The sequence below is a fragment of the Equus przewalskii genome, chromosome 4 (genome assembly GCF_037783145.1).
Source record: "Equus przewalskii isolate Varuska chromosome 4, EquPr2, whole genome shotgun sequence".
NCBI classification, from domain to species: Eukaryota; Metazoa; Chordata; class Mammalia; order Perissodactyla; family Equidae; genus Equus; species Equus przewalskii.
Genome location: NC_091834.1, coordinates 88,625,794 through 88,649,525, shown reverse-complemented (window position 1 = coordinate 88,649,525; position 23,732 = coordinate 88,625,794). Strand labels below are relative to the sequence as shown.

Sequence of the window (23,732 nt, the reverse complement as noted above, 5' to 3'; positions counted from 1 at the left end):
AAAGGTAGATGTTGCCAATCTCTGCCATGGGAAACTTTACTTTCATAATATTTACTTTTCCCAGAAGTCTTTTGTAAACAACACTAAAAATACACAGAATTTATATACAAAATTTCTGCAGAATATGTTTCCCACTTGGATCATCCCAGATAAAGAACAGCCTGTCTAGCATAGGATATATCTACCTAATCATACCAGAAGAAATCTAAAGAAACATTTGGAAACATCTGGATGATTTGTTGCACTTTTTTCAGTTCTGAGTATTTTCAATCATGTAGATCAGGAGTGAGCAACTATAATTTGCTCGTGTGTGAATTTGTGAAGAGTAAAAGTAGGCCACAATTTTTCATTCAGAATTAAAATCACTTCATTTCGTTCCACAAAAAATATACATTCTTCCAGCTTAACATACCTACTTTATTGAATAGAACAGCTATTTCAAACATTTTAAAAGGCAGAAGAACAACCATCCTCACCACAACACCCCTTCTTTTACTCAAATGAAATATTTCCAGAAACTCAGGGTTTATAAAACAATAAAATCAGACTGGTAGAATGTTGATAGAAAAATTGAACAGCAAAGACAGTACATAAAAAAAGAGAATTAGGCTAAGTACACTTATGAATCGAGCTGAAAAAACTTAGCATATTGAATCCAATAGTGTAAAAACAAAGACAAGGCCAATGCAGAGATCGTCAAAATCTGAAAATCTATTGATATATTATAGTACATTAGCAGTTTAAGAGTACGAAAAGAAATAGTAGAAAAAAGAAAAGAGAAAGATCATCTCAATAGATAAAGAAAAATACTTGGTAAAATTAGTAATCACTTATAGAAAATAAAAAGCCCTTGAAAAGCTAGCAATAGAATCTTTACAAGCATAATGAGAGACATTTACTAGAAATCTACAGCAAACATCATGCTTAATGATGAAATGTTAAAACTATTCCCATTGCAAACAATGAAAAGACAAAGATGACTCCCATCTCTTCCACAATTAAAAAATGGGCTGGCGGTCCTAACCAAGACAAAAAAAAGGAAAATAAAGAAACAAGAGCTATTGGATTTAGAAAGAAAAATGTGTCTTTATTAGCTATGATATGATTATGTGTGAAGAAAATTCAAGAGAATCTACAAACATATTCGAATTAATAGAAGAGTTTAGCAAAATTATTGGAATCAAGTTCAGTATACAAAAATCCAGGGCTGGCTCCGTGGCTGAGTGGTTAAATTCTTGTGCTCCACTTCTGCGGCCCAGGGTTCGGATCCTGGGCATGGACATGGCACCGCTCATTAGGCCATGTCGAGGCTGCGTCCCACATGTCACAGCTAGAAGGACCCATAACTAAAATATACAACTATGTACACGGGGGATTTGGGGAGAAAACAAAAAAAGCAGGGGAAAAAAAAGATTGGCAACAGTTGTTAGCTCAGGTGCCAATCTTTAAAAAAAAAAAAACCAGAGTACCTATAACCAGCCATCTCTAATTTTAATATATAATGGAAAAATACACTATTCATAGTAATAACAAAAATGTGCATTGCCTGGAAATAAATGAAATAAAATATGTGCAAGAAAATTATAAAACTGGATTTAAGGACATAAAAGGTCTGCGTAAATGGTGAGTCAGATTACTTTTATGAATGGAAAAGCTCAAAATTACAAAGACGTAAATTCTGAAATTAACCTAAGCATTTATTATTCCAACTAAAATCCCTAAATGATATATTCTGTAGAACTTGACAAAACAATCCTAAAATTCAGATGGAAAAGTAAAGATCCAGAAATAAGTACTGAGATTTTTTTTTAGAGCAATTCTAATCAAGAGAAGTGTTCTTGGCCCAGGAACAGACAAATAGATCCACAGAATAAAGTAGAAAGCCCAGAAACAGCCCGAGCATATGTGGAAACTTTTAAAATAATGGCGGAAGCATCACAGATCAAGGAGAAAAAAGGGTGGACTATTCTATTAATGGTAAGGTTACAGTCGACTATGGGCAAACAAAATTAGATTCAAAATTCTCACCCTATGCTGAAAGAAACTAGGTTACAGGAAAATGATTAGGAAAAGTTGTAGGTGAATATTTTTGTGATAAGGGATAGAGGATTCTAAAATCATAAAAACAGAACCTACAAATGAGAAGACTGAAAAATTTGAGGATATGGTTAAACTTGCAGATCAAACGCCTGACACTCATCAGAAAGTCATGCATGACACGCATGACTTTCTGCTCCTTCCCCAAACCTCACCAAAATGATAGTAAAGAAATAAAAAATCATAAAATAAATCCTACAAGACAAAGAGTCCTGGAAAGGAGTCAACACAGAGTGCAGATGTCAGCCAAATTTCAGAATATGGAAAATGCACGGATGGTGGGTAATTGACCCAACCAAGCTGAGAAACTGAACTCTGGCCCTGTGGACCGGAACGCCTGCGGACAAGAAAGAAGCTGATTCAAGCCTCAGAACCAAGAAAAACTACAGATTTGGAAGCTCCCCCCAACCAGGCACCCAATTTCTGAAGGTGAGGGGTGGAGCAGAACACAGGTTTGGTGGAAAATCTGAGTAAGGAACAGTTAGAAGCCCAGATAGCCTCCTCACACTCACACAACCAGGTAAACACTCTGCTCTCAACCACACGGAAGCTGGAAGCTTCTTCCGTGAAGAGAAGTGATGGCCTCCGAACGTCAGGCAAAGCAGCGGACAGGGAGGAGTCTGCGTACTGAAAACAAGCTTAAGTGAAAGTTTACTCAACAAACACTGAAACACCCCCTGTCTCTGCACTCTGTGGGGCTCCCAGGGCACTAACAGTCAGGTTTGTACTCCGCAGAAAGGAAATTGGAGGATACCACTCCAGGGAAACTGGCATGCCCTTGGAAAAAAGATCTGCAGGCACAGACATTTGAGGGACCCCAGAAATGTCTGGCTCGTTGCCCAAGGCCCTTTAGTGAACTCGTGCACAGGAACTTCCAACGAGCTTTTCAGCACCTCACTCTTAAATATGAACATCAAGTTAAGGAAAGGCTCTGAAAGCGAGATGGAAAAACAGTGGAAATAATGGAAAAAAGAAACTCAGAGGGAAGAGAGTCAGGGTGAGAAACGGAAGAAAGCTTCAAGAAAACTATAATTACCATATAACTTCAGGAAAACTATAATTACCATTCTCAGAGAGATAAGAGAAGATATTGTAGCCATGAAACTAGGGAGATGCTTTAAAAAGGCCCTTTCAGAGAATAGGAGAGAACTCATAAACAAAAAATATTATGGCAGAAATTTATAAAAATTCAATACAAGAAGTGGAAAATAAAGTTTAGAAAAAATCTTCCAGAAAAGTAGAAGGAAAAGACAAGATGGAAAAGAGGAGGAAAAAGATAAGAATATTAGAGAATCAATCAAAACTCCAATATCTGACTGTTCCATAAAAAGGGACAGAAAAAATTGTGGGAAGGAAATTATCAAAGAAAAATACATGAAAAGTTCCCCAAACTGAAAGATACGAGTTTCCAGATTCAAAGGGCCTACTGGGTGTCCAGTACAATGAATGAAAACATATTTCATTCTGAAGTTATCAAGTTCTTGAGGTTGTATGCTCCATCCAAAGGGGGGAAAAAAGTTGGGGTTGAAACTAGAAACCAAGAAGGAAAACAAAGATCAAGAAATAGAGGATGCAAGCCCACGACACAGGTGAAGGGTGGTCCCATGATGATGGTGAAAGAAAATTTTAGGATGATAGCTGGTCAAGAAAGCAACCAGTAGATAGTAGAGCAGAGGACTCCAGGAAGGATGTTCTAAGGGAAAGTCAAATAGATTACCTGATCTGTCCTTGGGGAAAGCATTTGTGATAGTTACATAGAAAATAAGTAGATGTAAGATTGAGGTCATTATAATTTCAGGAAAGACTAAATGTTTGTATGAGAAAGAAAAAGTGATCATTGTACACTATATAGTTCAACTGTGAGAAAAATTTACACAGTCATAATAATATAAATGGATTTTACCAAAACAATGATGATGTAATTAGTTTCAGAGGATAACGAGCAAGAACATGTTAGTAGGATGATTGTGGATAAGAGATCTAAACCTTCGTTTTGTTTAGCAGGAAATCAATAGCTAATAGCTACTACTGAAATTTTAATAAATAGTTGAATTAGCATATTATTTAGGAATACAAAAATAAATACCACAAAAAAAACTCCCCCCAAATAGTTCATTCGTTCACTGAATGAATATTTATTGAGTGTCTACCACATGCCAGGGCCTGTTCTAGGCGTTCTGAACAAATACATTTTGATGGAAGGAGACAGATAAACGCATGAACTAATACATAAGCGTATAATGTCAGGCAGTGGAAAGGGCTATAAAGAAAAAATAAGAAAGGGTAAAGAACTAGAGAAAATCAAGAAGTCCTCTCTAAGTGAGTAAACTGAAGGAGCAATGTGAGATGGATGAAGGAAGGGCATTCCCAACACCAAGCATAGCAGGTGCACATTAAAGGGACAACGAAGATTTCAGAGTAACTGGGGAGGAGTGATCACCACCAGCAGATCAGATCATCCAGAGCCTTGTAGCCATGGTAAGAACTTTGGGTTTTGTTCTAAGATGGAAGGTCATTGGAGGAGTTTGAGCAGAGGGAAAAATCACTTTGGCTGTGATGTGTAGAATAGGCAGTGAGATTGGAAGAGGAGAAGCAGGAGGAAGCTATTGCCTCCTCATAGGCTGGAGGTGCTGGCTTGGACCAGGCCAGTTGTGGTTGTGGGGCTGAGAAAGTACTGAATTTTGGGTACATCAAGGCTCACTGATGGTTTGGATGAGGGATGTGAGAAAAAGAGAGGAATCAAGGATGTCTCCTTTTTTGGCCTGAATAACTGAGTGAATGATAGTGTTATTTAATAAAATGAGGACCCCTGAGGGAGGTGTAGATCTGCAAGGAAATATGGGAATCAATTAGACAGATTTTAGGCCTATTAAGATGACAAAAGCCATTCAAGTGGAAGTGCAGCTAGGTAGTGGGATATACAAATCTGGGAGAAGGATGAGGCTTGAGTACACATTTGAGAGTCATCCATTTATAGATAGTATTTTAAAAAGGAATAAGTTACCTGAGCGAGTGCAAACAGTGAAGAGAAGAGGTGTGGGGACTGACTTTCCAGCATTTAAAGCCCAGAAAAGGAGACTGCAAAGGAGTTCAGAGCCATTACTTAGAGGGAGGGTCAATTATAGGAATGGGTGGGGTCAATGATGACTGCTTTTCTTAAAAGCCATATAGTATTATCTGACTTTAAAAATAATGCAGCTTGTGATAGATTAGAGTATTGTAGACAACATTCACTTCCTCTTTTAATGAGATTAAACATGTCTTGGCAGTGCTCTCAGTAGGTGGACTTAACCTGTCATTTGCTTTGACCAATGGGATGTAGCCGGTAGTGATAGTGTGCCTGTTGGGAGTGGAGGCATTGAAGGCATCACACCTTTTCTTTTATCCTTGAGCCTCTGCCCTTTGCCGTGATAACAACATGTCCCATGGTGTGAATTGAATGGTGGTCCCCCAAAAGATACATTCATTCAGAACCTGTAAAGGTGATCTTATTTGGAAATAGGGTCTTTGAAGACGTAATTAAGTTAAGGATCTCGAGGTGAGATCACACTGGATTATCTAGGTGGGCCCTAAATCCTACGACAAGTGTTCTAATAAGAAAAAGGCTGAGGGAGAACTGAGACACACAAGACACAGAGGAGAACAGGATGTGAAGACAGAGGCAGAGATTAGAGTGATACATCTACAAGCTAAGGATTGCCAGTGACCCCCAGAAGCTAGGAATAAGGATGGAACAGATTCTTTCTCAAAGCCTCCAGAAAAAGCTAACACCCCTGTCAATCCCTTGATTTTGGACTCCTGGCCTCCAGTACTGAGAGAGAATAAATTTCTGTTGTTTCAAGCCACCTAGTTTGTGGTACTTGATTACAGGAGGGCAGGAAACCAATATACCCCAGATCGTGGCTGCTCTTCAGCTTGAGTTCCAGAACAAGGAGACACACAGAGCTGTGCTGAGCCGGTGAGCCCAGCCAGGACTAGCAGAGTTGCTATTGACCTAGGTCTCATGTAAAAAGAGTAAGATATAAGTGTTTGCTATTGTAAGCCACTGAGATTTTGGAGCATTTTTCACCAAGAAAAAGCTAACTGATCTTTATATATTATGCAAAAACTAAAGAAATTTAGTTAAACCAAAAATTCTGTTACTTCAAAATGTAAAAACTTTTGTTCAACAAAAGTCACCACACACAAAGTGAAAAGGCAAGCCAAGGGAAAATGTGCAATGCATAGAGCAAAGGATTGAAATCTAGACTATCGAAGAATGCCTAAAAATCAATTGACAGGTGAAGAGAGAGAGAGAGAACCTAATAAAAATGGGAACAGGTATAACGATTCACAGAAGAGAAAATGCAAAGGCCAAAAGCCTTGAAATGGTGCTCAATCTCATTATCAATCAGGACAATGCAAGTTAAAACAATGATACCAGTTCACAGCCTCAAATTGGTAAAGAAAAAGACATTTAGTCTTGCAAAACTACATGTTGTTGATAATGTGCAGAAAGAAATTCTTACACATTTTGGATGAGAACACAAATTGGTACGTTCACTTGGTAGAGTGATTTGGCAATATCTAGTGCTGTTCAACATGTGCATTCCTTATTCAGCATCCTATTTTTAGGCATATCCTGTTAGGAAACTCTTTAGTAAGGAGACATGTAAAAGGCAGGTCATTAGAATATTGTCTGTAACAGTGGTAATGTTGACAAAAATCCCAATAGCGATCAGCGGAGTGAAGGCTCCATAAACTATGGTATAGGATAGAATACTATATAGTGGATAAAATTAATGAGCAAGATGTACTTGGATCTCAAAAACATGTTGTGTGGGGAAAAACCGCAAATTTCAGTTGGAACGATTCCTTTCACATGAATTATTCATGGAGACAAGTAACGGTAGACTAGAACCACACCAAATTCAACATAGTGGTGCCCATAAGAAGGGGAGAGGGTGGTGCTGGTCACAAAATGAAGAAACTTAAAGTTTATCTGCAATGTGTAAAAGAAGATCCGAAGTAATTATGACAGACATTACATTTGTTAATTCTGCAGAGCATGTACACAGGTTTCATATTATCCTTGAACTTTTTTTTTTTTTTTTAAATATGCTATCCACTGAGAATTCTCTCCCCACGGCACTAGTATCTGGTCACCTATGTGACACTGGGAAAACCCGCTGCCCTTCTTTGTCCTCAGACCAGCAATACCGCTCACCCAGGGCAGCCTGACTAACAGGGAGGGGGGACTTGCCCTGAAGGTAAAGACCTCAACTCAGTCACACATTAGTACTAAGGCTTTGACACCAGAGAATCAACAGTTACTCTTTAAGAGCTAATACCTTAAGCCATTGCCTGCCTTAGTGCCTTAATGCCAGTTGTTTTATGAATAGGGTGCAGATGAAGCGAGAGCCTGCACTGATCCATTTTGATGGGGCACCAGGTAGAAGAAGAAGGGCATTTGTGGCCTAGGATAAGGGTGAGAATCTGACGAAATGGAAGGAGGGTGTGATCAGAGAAGACCCGTGTGGATGAAGGAGCATCTGAGACAAATGTTACCTTGCCCCACTTCCACTGAACAGGAGTGGCCACTTCCCTCAGTCTCCCCACAGGAAATCTCTGTCCCCTTATTTCTTGAGCTAGGGAGGATAATTGGGTGTTTCTATGGTTTCCACTCTTCCCATATTCATTTCTACTGGATTGGCTCTACCTCAGAGAAAGCAAAAAGGTTCCATCCATGAGAAATTCCTCTTGGTTTCCAGTGGGTATCTGAGTCACTCAGAGCTGTAACTGGATTTTTCTTAGATAGTTCTGTTTATTCATTCATTCGTTCATTCATTCAACCAACCAACCTCTGGTTGCTTGACCAGACCTTACAGCATCTATTAGCTGTAAGGCTTAGGGTTAGCCTCTGTGTCTTTTATAATCTTGTAAGAACACCTCGTCTGCTTTTAAAGAACAGCTGTTCTAATAGGAAGCTCAGACATGTGCACAAGATGGTCTCTGAGATGACAAGTGCTAAGAAAGACCCCCTTGCTCTCCATGTGTTTACCCAGCTGTGTTTGTCTCCTTTTCCTGTCCCATGCTTAATGAAGGCTGTCTGAAACCCAACCAAGACCATGTGGTGAGACCTGGTGTCCCCTCCCAACCAGAAAACATATCCTTCACTCATTTCATAAGAAAAAAAAAAAAAAAAACACGCCAATCTCATAATTGCCTTTGCATTGCAGGCATACTTGTGAAGGGTGCAAATAAGAAAACATTTAAAATATTTGATCTATTTTGGGTGAGGTTCTGTAGCTTTGGCCTTGCAGACTGTCATCTGAGAGGCAGTGATTTCTCTTGGGGGGCAGACTATTTTTAAGATCTAAAAAAAGAGAAAACATGTTTTCAAAGAGATACCTGAGTCTGGTAATATTTGGGGAAAGATGGCTGTTTGGAACAAGCAAACTAACTGCAGTGTAGATGCATCCACCCACTAACCAAGGTCTGCTGGAGGTTTGACCATTTTACATCACAGAGAGAAAGAGTGCGTGAGACCTCACTTACCTTTGTAGCTTCTCCATCTCTTCTCTTCCCCAGCCTTCCCTTGTGCTTTTCAGCTTCATCTCATCTCGTGCTCCCTCGTGCTTTCCTCTTTCTCCATTGGTCACTGCCCTCTGTCTGTAAACATGCCCAAGGCTTGGGGGGAAAATACGGTTGCCTGACTCTTGTTTCTTTTAGCTTCACTTTTCTCTTTTCTTTTAGTATCAAATTTCTCCAAATGATTGGTTTATAATGCAGCTCCCCAACTTCTTCCATGACCTCACTTCTCCTTGGTCCCTGGACATTTTAACTTCAGCCCCCTCTCTCTTCTGAGCGGTTCTGACTGAGACCCCTGGTTAGCTGAACCCTTTTGCAGAACTTCTTCATGCCCGTAGCTCCTGCCACTGAGGTTGTTGTCCTGCCTCTCGGGCATCTTTGATTTTTCCACTTGTTCTTTCTTTTCCCTCAGTGTGGACACACCTCCAGTGCCCAGGTCTGATCTGTCTCTTAGGGAATAATAATATCTACTTCACAGGGCAGATGTAAGAATTAATGAGATAAAATATATGCAAAGTAGCTTTATGAACTAAATGCTCATTTATTTACTTATGGGACAAACATTTATGAAGTACCTTCCCCATACCAAAACTTTTCTCAATATTGGGACTACACCAACATTGTGTAAGACACTGTACCTCCCCTTCCCCTAAAACGGGCTTGTCTTTTGCTGGCAGACATATATATTCACATAAGTGCAGTAAAGTGGGGCAGGTGTTGCCATAAAAATTCTGTACAGTGAGGGTCACACTGGGCAACCGAGGAGGGAGAGGTCCTTTTTTTCTTAGTGGGGTTTAAAAAAAATCTCATTTGCTCTCATGTTTTCAGCAATTGCCTCTTCTGATAGGACAAATAAAAATACATATTTAGCCCTGAACTTTTGCTTTCATCATGAATTGCTTTGCTCAGAAATCTTCAACGTGATCTTACTACCAAAAAGACAAAGTGAAAACTTGGCTTAGTATTTGATAGTGATCTACAATCACCATTCGTGCCTGTCTTATGATTTCTGCCACAAAACCACTCCCCTGCCACTCTGATCATGGAATGCACCTCCTGCCTCTGTGACTTCAGTCACTCTGCTTCTTCCGCTTCATCCCTACTTACCTGAGTCCTTTCCGATGGATCCAGACCGGCCTGAAAGCCATTGCTAAGACAGAAGCCCTCAGTGGATAACCTTCTCGGACTACCTATGAAATCTGCTGTCAGACCCATTCATTTCCTATTTATCAACTACTGACTTGAATTATTTGATTTGATGTAGATACATACATCCTATATTAATTAATGACTTATTTAATTAATAGTTAATTAATGAATAATTAACAACTATTTCTTGAGTGTCTGTTATGTGTTGTTAACTCTGTTAGGTCCTAGTGACACAGTGGTAAACAAGACAGGCAGAACTTTTAAAACTAGGGGCCATATCTTAAAATTACAAGCCATAGGGGTCAGTCCGGTGGCGTAGTGGTTAAGTTCACACACTCCACTTCAGCGGCCCAGGATTCACTGGTTCAGATCTCAGGCGCAGACCTATACACTGCTCACCAAGCCACACTGTGGCAGTGTCCCTCATACAAAATAGAGGAAGATTGGCACAGATGTGCCAATTGGCACAGATTGACACAGGGCCAACCTTCCTCACCCTCTTCCCCCCCAAAAAATTATGAGCCATATAGCATGCTTATTTGTCTCCCTCTCTCAACACTGCCTTTTTGGGCCAGAATTTAAAAATATAAGCAAACAAAGTATTAAGATATCTTGACGAAAACTATTTATATTTAGCTGTATACAAACCCAGATATATCCAGATGTACCAGAATGGAGAATTCGTCACCGCTGGGGAGGGGTGTGTGTGGGCTCGGGTCTAGGCCAGGAACCCTGAAGCCTTGTTGCTGCTACCCTAATTAAGAGGTACAGGTGGCTGGGGGAAGGGAACCGGGGACCACAGGCCTCCCACATGCTCATGCATACCAGGCATACCTCAAACAGAACTATCCATGTATGGACTTTTGGGGACATTTGGTTCACATGATTCTTCTGGAAGGCAGGGAAGTAATAGCCATAATAAAAATAGCAAACAAATGGGTATGGCTAGAGTTGATTTAGAAACTAGAGTGCCGAATTATTAACCTAAAGTGGGAAATATATTCTGAGACAGAAAACTGAGGCGGCCATTTGAACCAAGGGTCCTGTCTAATGGGCAGCTCCCCTCAGGACACGGAAAGGAAGTGTTAGGGAAGTTTTGATTCAAAGCCTAAGAGGCTGGCCAATTCAGAAGGATGATTCCAGCAATCTGTAGTGGCTGATAAATTGCTCCTGTTTAGGAATATTTCTGTCTGAAGAATTAGATCCCATTGATGGGAGAGCTTCTCCTAAAATAGCACTGGAAGAATATTGGAAGATTCTTTTTTCTAAAGCTCTAAAACACCAGGCTTCTCTGTGCCTGGCATGCCATCTACATTGCCTTCTTTCAAGTTATAGCTCTCAAGTGTATGTACTATTTTAAATCGAGTATCTCCTGGTATTCCATATGAATCTATGTCCTTAGAAATTATCTCCTTAGAAAGATCACCTCTATCTCTTAATCACGATATTGAATGGATAATTCCTGGGAAGTCTTCATTTAAATTGATCATTCACGTCTGTCTGTCTGTCTGTCTATATAAGCAAATGCTCATCTCTGTATCCCAGTACCTGGTATAATGCCTAACACGAAATGTTAGGGAATGAATGAATGAGTTTTAGAGAATTCAACTTCCTGATACCATTCCCAAATTTTGAGATTCTTCTTACTTTGGAAACTGTTAGCTAAGAGAGCTTTCAGCACCTCTTCCGATCTGGCACTCTAACACTTGAAGAAACACATGCTAGGGATTGGTCAAGTTCAAAGAGACAGACTGGGCTACATCTAGGCACTAGGGGCTAAAGCCTCAGAGCAGATCTATCTGGGGTCAGATGCTCTACCTTTGCCAAGCTGGAGTATTAAGGAGAGCTGGGGCTATACTCAGGAAGCACCAGGCCACTCCTCTCTTTTTCTCCCTCTTTATACACTTCCTCTTCATTTTTCTGGCTGGTGGACTTTGGAGTAGCCTTTCTTCCTCAATGGAGTGAGAAGATCCAACATTCAATTGTAGATTCGATTGAGTCCAGCCGAGCTCACTTGGCAGATAGTCTGAGACTGGGGCCAAGGGTCTAGCTAATAGGTTAAATGATCCTTTGCCCGACACTGGATGCTGTACATATTATTTCCCTTGGGAAACTCATAGAGAAGAATGCCAGATGGTGGGGATCCAGTTTGGGTGTTCTCATCCTTTTAAGACATTTTATAAGCTGCAAAATCCTGGTTGCAAATATTTCAAAAGTAGTAATAAACTAAACATACAAATAATGATAACTATCTATCTATCTATACACACACATATTATGTATTAATTTATTTACATATAAACAAATTATGTATTAATTTGTTTAATACTGTAATAAATTACTCTAATTTAATACAGCTATTGTATTAATACATTTGATACTTTAATAATTATAATTAATCCATCAACTATATTAATTTATAAAATAACTTTATTATTATGGATTACTTAATTTATTTAGCATTTTTATTCCAAATAGCCGTGTCACCCATATTATCATCACTTTTCTCTTATACATTCTAATAAAGTTAATTGGCAGATGTCATAATGTTCACTTATGAGAAGCACAAACAGGTTAAGAAGCCACCCTCAGAACACAGACAGAGTACAGCTGACAAGTTAGGCAACATTAGTAAGTCATTTAAGCTCTCTGAGTTTTAGTTTTCTCATTTGTAAAACAGCCGCCTTGAAGAGTTGATATGAAGATCAAACAGATGAATCCATGTGGACATGCTTTATAAACTGTGAAGAGGTACTTAGCTGTGAGTGATTAGCATCATCAGCTCAGAACTGAGATGAAAACCCCAGTGGCCTCCTGGCTGCCAGTTTTATTTTTTTAACTTTAAGTTAATTTACTGCAAGTTTTCTTTCTATGAGATCTTGACTCTTGATAGATTATGGAACAGTGGTTTTAGCCGCCACAGAACTTTTTCTGATACTTGTCATTCCAAAGAGATTGGTGAAATTCCACTGTGTGTGGAGAGGAAAACATTAAAGTCTTTCTTAAATGTCGGAATAAGATAGCTTTTGGAAAACTGAGTTGAGGCAAGGGATAGGGTGGGGAGAAGCAAAAACAAAACTCGTTGCTGTTTTCATAACATCTTCTTTTTTCACTTCTCCCCACTGTAGGCAACCACTCTGTTCTATTAATCATGCATTTTTTGTATTGCATACCTTCTTCCTAAGTTTATAAGTATCGTCTTGTACACATGCATTTCCAGCCAAACAGGGATAAGCCAATCCAGTGTCCCACGGGGATTTTTAAACAACCCTTGATTTTGGGAATTGCCATGTGACATCAGTTTCATCTGTGTGAAAAGCCCTAGAGCTAGAAGATAAGGGACTAGAAAACGATGCTGAACTGAGTGACAGAGAGCCAACCGGGTCTGTGGGTTAAGTACATATTTCCAGGAAGAAAATGTCAAGCTTTATGTGAACTCAGTTTTCTCACGTCAACATGAGAATAGCAATAAACGCAGTCTCCTTCCCAGCATCCCTTTGAGAAATAATAAATAAATGTGATAAGAAACTGTTTCACAAAATAAAACAGACTTTGAAGTTAAAAAGCAGCCAGCCAGAATTCCACATGTAGCTGGAAAGTGTTCCACATTTTAACCATTCCTATCAGTCTAATGGGTGGTAATTAGTAACCTTTCCACCCTCACGTTCTTATAATTGCACACACGCATACACAGACTCACACACAGAAAATAGGTGCTATGGATATTTTAAAGAAAGGAGAGCTAACTTCATGTGTTTGTAAATATCTTTGGACTCATTCTAAATGATCAATTCATTTACAGTACATTTAAATACATGCAATATACATTTAAATGTATATTAATTAATTTTCATTTATTTCCTATTAATATAATTAATAATTAATATAATTAATATATATATAATCAAGTCAAGTCAACCAAGAAGTCATCCAAGTTCTAAAATGAGATGGTTAGACTAGAAGCCATTTTCAGTTCTAAGAATTTATGAGTCTTGGAGTTTTCACTTTGACTTTGCGTAATCTCACACATGGTTTAAGAAAGAAGAACAGAATTTCACACGACAGTCTGAATAAGCCAGTATCACTCAAAAACACCAGCATATGGAACATGCCCGTGGGAAGTTTCTGGGTAGGTAAATGTAGACTATGCTTGCTACACTGAACAGAATCTCTGTGCCACAGTTTGACTCAGAAGTAGACCTCCCATTGTTGTCAAATAGACGTTCATGCGTAGTGAACAGTCCTATGCCTTGTGTGAGTGAGCAAGCTATCATCCTATACAGCCATTCAAAAAGGGTTTTACTGTAGGCCATATTTTTTAAATGGTCACAAAGGAGACCATTTGAACTCTTTTAAGAAAAGCTCTGATAAGAACTCAGGTCTGGAAACTGCTAGAAGTCTCTGGGCTAATTTCATGAATAACCTTTGCAGTATGCAGAATGAGGTTTTCAAGGGACACAGAGCCACGGAGTCTAGGCATCTACCAGCCAGCATACAGCAGATAGCAGGGAACCAGAGCCAAGAGGTTCTTTCTGATTAGAAAAATACAGACAGAGAATGGGGGTTGGGTGGAAGGAGGGCAGTACTGTGCTCAGCCCAACTCCAGAGGGAGTCATTCACATTCTATTCCATGTAGATAGTGCTACCTGGAGAGAAGAGAGGATAAAGTAAGCGTAGTTTTCATCCAATTGGTCCAAATGGAAAGCAAATAGGGACAATAAGATTTATACTTCAGGTTGTTTTTTTTAAACCAATAACCAAATAACTAAGTCTTGGTTTAAATAAATCCCAAAGAAAAGAATTAGATTGACTCAAAGTTTTCTGGCTAAGAAAGCCAGATTCATGCCAAGTTCTAATATTATATGTCTTAAACCAGTGAGAGCAAAGCAACAACTCTGAATAAAGCAAACCAGTAAAGTGCCTAGAAAAGAGAAAGCACAAATGATGCTTTAAAAGTTAAGCCTAGTACTGGTTTCCTTCATCCTGCAAATATTTATTCAGTGCCTACTGTTTGTCAGCATCCTGCATTCAAGGTTCTCACAGCCCCATGGAAAAGCTCACACGTTTATAATATCTTTGCACTTTTGTTGCAAGTGATCAATTCATTTAAAGTTACAAGATACATTAATTAGTTTTTTCTTTCTATTTTTTTTTTGGTGAGGAAGATTCACTCCAAGTTTAAATCTCTTGCCAATCTTCTTCTTTTTTTGCTTGAGGAAGATTACCCCTGAGCTAACATCTGTGCCAATCTTCTTCTATTTCGTATGTGGGTTGCCACCACAGCATGGCTTGACAAATAGTGTAGGTCTGTGCCCAGCATCCGAACCTGTGAACCTGGGCAGAGGAAATGGAGTGCTCCAGACTTAACCACTACATGACTGGGCCAGCCCTATATTAATTTTTATTAATTCACTATGTATGTGGTCAAATCAAGTCAAGAGTTTTCAAGTCAAACACAATACAAAGAAAGAAATAAAAGAAGTGGTTGTTTAACCGGGCACCAGGATCTTGTGTCTAAGAATCATGCAAGATCCACCAGTTCTAACGATATATTTATAAGAGGATCTAGACGGGGGTCTTTCATGTGGGGGATTTATCAAGATGACAAATGGCTTATCGAGACCTACTGAGCCTTCTTTCAGAAGTGAGAACTCCACATAATTTATAATACATAGTTTATTATAACATCAAGTTGTATGCTATGGACTATAGCCAATATGGAGTGGATTTTTATCTCAATCTCAACCACTCACTTTTTAATAGTGATAACATTTGACTAGTGTAGATAAATAAATACTTTCTCCAATATTATTTTAATCATAAGAACAGAATGTAAAGGCCCAAAATATGCTCATGAATAGAGGAAAAATAGTATATAATAAAGGTAGTATTTTAGATAAGGTGAAAGGATAGCTATTCAATAATTTGTTGAGACTATTGGTTATCTGTTAGGAAAAAAATAATGTTTAGATGACTATTTCACATCATTCACTAATAATTTTTACATTCATTAAAGGTATAAGCATTAGAAAACTGTGAAAACAATCAGAGGAAGTACAGGAAAATGTTTTATTACCTTGGGTAGGAAAGACCATTTTAAACAAGACTGAGAAGGCAAACAACATAAAGGAAAAGACCGATAGATATGACTAAAAAAAATAAATGACTTCGCCACTGCGAAAAATAACACAAGCAAAGTTAAAAGACAGGAGACTGATTAAGGATAAAATATTTACATAATTCATCACAAACAAAAGATTGAGAACCGCCAGGTACGGCTGTACAGGCTGTGCACTGCACACCACCAGGGGGAGCCATTCAGGTAGACTACACTCGGTCCCTGGAGTCACCTGCATCAAAACCATAATATATAAAGCACTCCTATATCAACAAGAGGAAAAGATTGATAAGCCACCCGATGGAAAAGCGAGCGAAGGACGTGAAAGGCGGATTCGTAGAGTAGGAAATGGGAGTAACAGTAAGCACGTACGAAGATGTTCAATCTCACTTGTAATCAAAGAAATGCAAACTGGAACAATAATGAAGCATATTGTCACCATACCAATGATGAAAAAGCATTTCATGCCAATAAAGAAATACCACTTCAGACTGACGGAATTTGAAACATCAGTGTTGGCTGGGGTATGGCGAAACGCTCTTCTCTTGCCTTCCTAGGGAAAGTGTGAATGTGAATAGACTATATGTAAAGTAAACTGCATGTACTCTATGACCTGGGAATTCTACTTCTCCTGTTCTATCCTAAAGAAACCTTCACTCACGCATACAGGCGATTCATTGCAGAATTGTTTGTAATCACACAAATTAGAAACATCTTGTACACAGAGTTTAGTAGTTGAGTAGACTGAGATAGATCTGCATGCAGTGAAATGAAAGATCTCCATTAAAGACTGTTGAGTGAAAAAACTAAGTTTCATAATGATATATATGGTATGATGCCAGATACATAAATCACTCTCATACACATTCACGCATCAATATCATATATGTATGTATTTTTTTCTATGTAAAAGCACTGGAAGGACTACACCTCTGTTAACAGAGGTGCCTCTAGGAGCCAAATGGGATTAGGAATGGAAATCAATAGTAGGTTTTAGTTTACTTTTAATATTTGAATTGTTGCAAATGAGAATATATGTGTTATTTTGTTGACATTTAAAAAATTTACACTTCCATTCTGTACTTTTACTTTGAGACAAGGGTGCTATTAAAAAGTCGCAAAGAAGACACGTTGCAGAATTTAAAAACGATAGCGACAGTTGTACGAGTTACAGTAACCGATGCTAACATTGGTTAACGAGAATAGATTGTAATACTTGTCATTCATTTCTCTTCCCCCTTCCCCTTTATAATGTTCTTCTGTTCCATATCCCAGACCCTTGCTTGGGAACCTGGCTCCTGGCCACCTAGGCCTCTTCTCTCACCCTCTATTGTGACTTCTCTGCTCAGGATTCAGACCCAATCTGGTCTGATTCAGAATCGCACTACTGATGTTTCCCAAAACAAGAAGACTACTATCTAGATAGATAGGCCTGGATCTCATCCCATCTCACCGAAGTCACATGCTGAACAAATATATTCAGGGGCCACCCGTGGAGAGGCCCCAGCTTGTTGCCCCAACTAAGAGGGCTGAGTTAGACATCTGCCTCAAGTCAGTGCAGCTAAAGGAGCTTGCAAAGGCAGCTAAGGAATCATGAAGCCAGAGTTTGCAACAGAGTGGACAAGGACTCAGAAGGCAAATACAAATTTCTGGAGTCAGAGCAGGCTGGGGAGGGACTAGCAGGCACCTGGAAATCAGAAGCACAAAATTATAGGCAATAGATGCAAGACAATCTATAGTCAAGGGCCAATGCTACAAGGCAGGAGAATAAAGAGCGTGGAGGAGACAGGGTAGTAGCAATGGGCAAGAGCCCCCACTGTGGCCCTGTTTCACATCCCCACCAGTGGACTTTGCCATAGTTCTCATGAGGCAGGAGACACTCCCAGGGCAGTCAACCTGGGCCAGTGCGTCTCCTCTGGTATGCTTTAAAAAGAACTAGCAATGCCTGGGCTGCACCCCAGTCCAATAAACTAACATTTCTCGGGTAGAGCTAGACATCAGTAATTTTCAAAGCTCCCCAGTTGGTTCTCCAGGACTGAGATGAATTTCCCAGGCCCCACAAATTTAGAGTGGGTAATTGGTGGCACCTGGCACAGGTGACGCGCACACAGGGTGGAGATTCCTGAGAATCCATTCCTCGCAGAACAATTTTATCTCATTACTTTAGTAAATGAGATGATATACCCATTTTTTCTGGAAAAATGAAGATGCCTTCTCGCATTATTTTCTCACATGAGAGCTCAGGCCCGACCTTCATAAAGCCATCACTATTTCTGCATCCTTGGACTAAAAGTTCTCTTTTCAGAGCTGAGTCTTCTCCAGACAGAGTCCCCCACCCTACACCAACCTTCAATAGAGTTTGCAACATGGACCCATCATAACATTCCATTGTTTATTTTCTCTCTGAAAATAATATGTTCAAGATTATAAAGTGTTTTTTAATAATTGGTGCAAAGATTGGATTTGTAGTCCTATCTGACACAAATCAAGCTTGAAATTAATTGGCAGAAATGGAAGTTGCATAATTACTCGGCAGCAGTAACGCATTCTTGACACATTTATCTTCTAGATCCTGAACTATACATGCACGAACACATATGAAATTCCCCACTCCTGATGCCTCTTCTTTGGCTCTTGGAAGTAGATTTATAAAGATATTACTGTGCGATATATAGTTTACCTTTTATAATTTGGCTGGTTTGGAATAGCCAAGAAAAGAAGTTAAACCTTTAAATGCTGAAATAATAATTTATTCCTTTGAGAGTCTTGGGTTGGATGTGCAAATACAAACATAAAATGAAAAATTAACTTGGAAATTACTTGATTGGTTATTTTGACTAAATAACAGATTTCTTTGGCATTACACAGATAGTTTCATTTTCTGACAGGCTCAAGATGCCCTACTTAATCTATATGAAATAAGCATTCCATCCAAGTCGCATACCCAAGATAGATCAGTCACCAAGCTCTTGAAAGCTATTCCCTTAAGCTCTCAGGTCTCCTGTCCTGATTCCTCTGCCTACTTGAAGATCCCCATTAACTTGCTCCTGGAAATCTCCTCCCAGCACAATTTAAAAGTTTAAAATGCTACATGGATGACATTATCTGGAAAGAAACTATGAGGCCTTGGGCAAGGAATCAAAAGACTCGATAGCATAGAAGATGAACTTAAAATTTTCTCTACCAACAGTAAATGCCTTCGATGAGAAAAAAAGATCCGGGAGTTGAATGTGCCAATACAGAGATGATAATGAGAAATGAGATTTAAAAGACAAAAAGACGGTTTTAGGTATTGAGATAAAGGATGCATTCTTGGCCAGGGAAGGATATTTGACCAAAGTCTAGATGACCTGACTGAAAAACTTTAAATTAAATAAAGAGGGAGAGGGAGATAATCACCTTGATAAACCCATGGAAGTGGTACCTATAGAGCCCAAGAATAAGATGAGAAGATGAATAAGAGTATGGGAGGCGACTAGTGTTTTGTACCCCAAAAATATTGGAACAGATGTGGGAGATGGAAATGGTACTTGCAGCCTCAAAATCTTTATAACAATAATAGCTGTCATTGATTATTTACTGTCTGCATATTACTTTTAAACTTAGAAACAATCCTATAAAGTAGGTCTATTATTACTTCCACTTTACAGATGGAGAAAATGAGGCTTATAGAATCTAAGTTATTTGCACAAGTACACGTACAGCTGCAAGTGGGAAAACGAGAATTTAGTCATGAGCAATCTGCTCCAGAGCTCACACTACACCATACTGTCTCCCTAACCTGCCAAGTGTGTGTTGTAAACAAAGTAAGCTTTAGATTACACCATAACATGATTTTTGAGAAAAGGTGGGAAGGGGCTGTAGATTGAAATGCAGTGATGGAAGCACATGCCCTATTCCAAAATAACAGACCTATAATAAGGGGAGACTGAACGGCACTATACGTCAAGAAGGTATTCACATGAGTAACCTGCAAATGGGAACACTTAGAGAATGGGTGAGTTAGAGAAGAACACAAGTGACTTGCTTTGGTACTTTGCTATGGGCCACCTGGTCAGAAGGAGAAAATTAGCAACACATTTCTGACCGATAAAACTAGTAAAGGAGCAAGATCTAGAATTGACAATTGAATACATATTATATATAGTGGTAGATATATTCTTGACTTGTCTTCACCTTTCAGAAGAAAGTAGAAGTTGATTTTGTCTTTTAATAGCTGGGAATGAAAGGATAAACACAATCAAGAATGTACCTTAGACTTTAGGAAGGCAGAATTTTTTAAAGTCTAAGGAAGAAAAGGTGCCTGGAAAGGCCTCAAACAGAATTCGATCCTAGCTGTAATCAATAGTACACGATTCTAATAGGAAAGAACCAGGCGTTTTCCTGAGGGGCTATAAGGAAAGTGTGCCGGTGATTAACGCGTCACCTCTCCTCTCCTGATCCACTCTTTTCTATTCTGCTTTGAGATGCTGGGGCTGGGACTCGGCGGGCTCCCTGTTTGGCTCTACCAATAGGGGGCGCCAGAGGGAGACCGCAGGGCTGAATGGAGGAAGGGAAGGGAGTTGCTTGTTCCCATTTGCTAGCAGGTCTTGAGATCACGCCAGCCAATGCTGTGTCACCCCATCAATAGCAGTTCCCTCCTGAAGCGGCAGCTGAATCTAGTTTGCAGCTTTTCCAACACTTGCCATATCAACCCTCCACCCAATCCCCCAAGATAGCTGGTCCATGCGACCTTTTCGGAAATCTAGGTCTCCTGTGGCCACTCCTCCAAGCTCAAAGATACCAGCACCAGCCAAGCAGCTTTTTCTCTTCGGAAATGTGAATTTCAGCTCGGTGGGAGCCCTCCCTTAAATTTCTAAATGTTAATAATCCCAAACTCTTCCTTACGTTCTTTCATTTCTAGGGGTGATAGCTACTTCTGGGTGTTGCTTTCTCCACGGCATCTTAGAAATCTCCTTTTACCTTTTCAGTGAACTTGTTAACAGATTTTCAGCTCATTAACAGTTTTATACATATATATGTATGTTAAAGTCTCTCTGCTCGAATAACCAGTAGGGGTTTTGTCTCCCAAATGGACCCTGATAGAGAAAGCGTTGAGAATACTAATGCCATAAATGAGTGAGAAATAGTAAAAATGTTCAAGGGAACCAGTGGGGTTCTTAAAAGGAATTTCCCCTTCAAGAAGGGGATGAAGGAAAGGACAGATGATTGGAGATGATGGTAAAGTCATAAGTGTCACTTAATTGGAGGATTTAGAACCTCGACTGGATCGTCAATGGGCAGAAACGTGGCAGAGGAACTCATGGACTGGAGGCATGTTCACTCAGGGGGCTGTCACGAGATTCTGAGCGTCCACACGCATCGCGACCTCAAGTTCCCGATATTCCCACCCAGTCATCAGAAGACTTGCTTTGGGATTTCTAAAGGGGTCGTTCTCTAGTTCTTCCTCATACTTCTCGAGTTCTGGAGACCTGGACGTATTATTTCCCTTCTAGAGGGCTATTCACGGCTGTGAACTGCATTCCCTAAGAGGTCTGAGAATCCGCTCCTTCTGTGAGATCGAAAACCTCTTTTGTCTAACCCTGAGCTCTAGAAACCTACGTCTGTTCTCTAAATTCACTTACAGAAATATAGTCCACCCTTGCTCCTCTGGCACCTCAGAAATCTGTGTATTTCCTTGGTACCCCTGAACCTTCCTGCTGCCTTCTGGAACTCTGAAAAGGCCCTTTCCAGGGTTGGCTAAACAGAATTCCTTCCCAATGTTAGAATGACCACCTGAGGCCCGAGATCCTCGTGCATGTTGACCTTCCACATCCAGAAATCCTGAGGCTAGAGCCCTTCCACACCTACCCTTTATCTTACTCTTCTAGCCTTGTCCCTTGAAAGTCCCATTCCTTGCCTTGCGCCCTTGCATCACTTCCTTCGTTCCAGGGCTGACAGGTATTCTTGATTTGTGACGTTTATTTTCTTTTTTCGTTTCTCTAGCCTCATTAGACTAATCTCCAATTCTTCAGCTGTTATTCCTTACCAGCTTCCTCCTTCCCAAAGAGTCCAAATTGGGGGAATATCCAGATGGCAGAATCCAAGCTCTGAGGCCAGAAGCTACCACTGCTGGAGATTCCAGTCTGGTTCGGCTCTCCTCATTGACTGCCCAGAGGTTCTCCCCAATCCTCCAGAGCTAACAGCAGTTGCTTCATACAGCCGTGAGAGATAGCACTAGACATCACAAACCAAAAAATAAATTCCACCATGACCACAAGAAAAAGGCTTCCAAAGTTTCCCAAAACTCTTGGACACGGAGCAAAATAGACAGGAGCTGTCTTTCCTGCTTTCTTTTTTCTTCTTTTAATTCTTCTACCAATTGCTCTTCCCCTTCTCATTGCTTACATATTAAGATCACATCACCCTAGGTATTACAAAGAACAATTGGAAGACGAGAGGCATCATTTCTAGGACACCGAAAGGAGATGAAGTTTATTTCAAATGGCTATTTTAAAGGGATGGCAAAACAGCAACAAATCCCCTTTTTAAATGTAACCAGGGAAAATTTATCAAAGAAGATAAGTCTAAGGAGTGAGAGCTGAGTAGCAATTGCCCCTTGGAACTCAGAGGGTAATTTTGTTTTGAGTTAAAACAGTTACCTTTTGGGGCTGGCCCGGAGGTGTAGTGGTTCATTCCGTGCACTCCACTTCGGTGGCCTGGGGTTCACGGGTTCGGATCCTGGGAGTGGACCTACACACCACTCAACAAGCCAGACTGCGGTGGCACCCCACATGCAAAATAGGGGAAGATTGGTGTGGATGTTATCTCAGGGCTGATCTTCCTCAAGCAAAAAGAGGAAGATTGGCAACAGATGTTAGCTCAGGGCCAATCTTCCTCAAGCAAAAAGAGGAAGATTGGCAACAGATGTTAGCTCAAGGCCAATCTTCCTCACACACACACACAAAAAGTTACCTTTCGTTCAGCTTAATTCTCAGCTCCTAAATCTTTCTGCTTCCAATTCTTCAAGGAAGGCACTCCTGAATACACTGTGAGGGAGTCGGTTTAATCCAGAGTCCTTGAAAACAGTTTGGTATTTTCAACTAAATCCAGTAGCGGAATGCAGGCTTAACGGGCCCCACCCTATTTCTCCCACCCAGATATTTCTTTTTCTTTGTCCAGCAAAGTGTCATCTGTTCCCAAGAAAGAAAAAAGAGAAATAACACTGTTTACTTAAACTATTACACTCTAAACTGCTCAATCAATTCTGACCAATTTTAAGATGCTTGATACTGAGTTTTGATAGAGAAAATGAGGGAAGTATTTATTTGACTAACTTAAAAGGCAGAGTTTTAACTTTCCTTAATCCTCACTTGTAAGAACATTAAGAACGTTTAGGTTGCAGGTTACTGCTGTGCCATCGATCTGGCTTTGGATACATTTATTTTATTAAAAAACACACATGTATTGTGTGCCTTTAGGTACAAAGTACTGTGCTAACTAATGTGGAGGAACAAAGTAAAATATATCATGGGTCTTGCCTTCTAGGGGCTCACAAATCAGAGGAGATGGTAGAAGGGATGAGCCGTGAACATAAATTGCTATGATATGTGGCGCAACGAAATAAATGCCATCAAGAGGTGCAAGTAAAGTCCTGGGAGAGTCTAGACAAAGGGCGGGTCACTTCTCTTCTTAAGAAAGGCTTCCTGGAGGAAGGGGCATTTCACTTGCCATTTCAAGAGCAAAGAGAGAAGGGCCTTCCAAGGCTCAGGAAGAGCGGGAACAAAGGTGCCAGTCAAGGGAAAGGGGAGGCTCCTTC

At 39.9% G+C, this 23,732-nt stretch overlaps 1 long non-coding RNA gene across 1 annotated transcript; it reads right to left on the bottom strand.

The window, feature by feature from the left end:
- Positions 1 to 18,623: 18,623 nt before the first annotated feature.
- Positions 18,624 to 23,060, bottom strand: LOC139083073 (uncharacterized). The gene is made up of 2 exons (XR_011539590.1): positions 22,889 to 23,060; positions 18,624 to 22,690 (listed from the first exon to the last, which is right to left on the bottom strand). It is a non-coding gene; the product is annotated as an uncharacterized lncRNA (long non-coding RNA).
- Between the last annotated feature and the right edge of the window lie 672 nt (positions 23,061 to 23,732).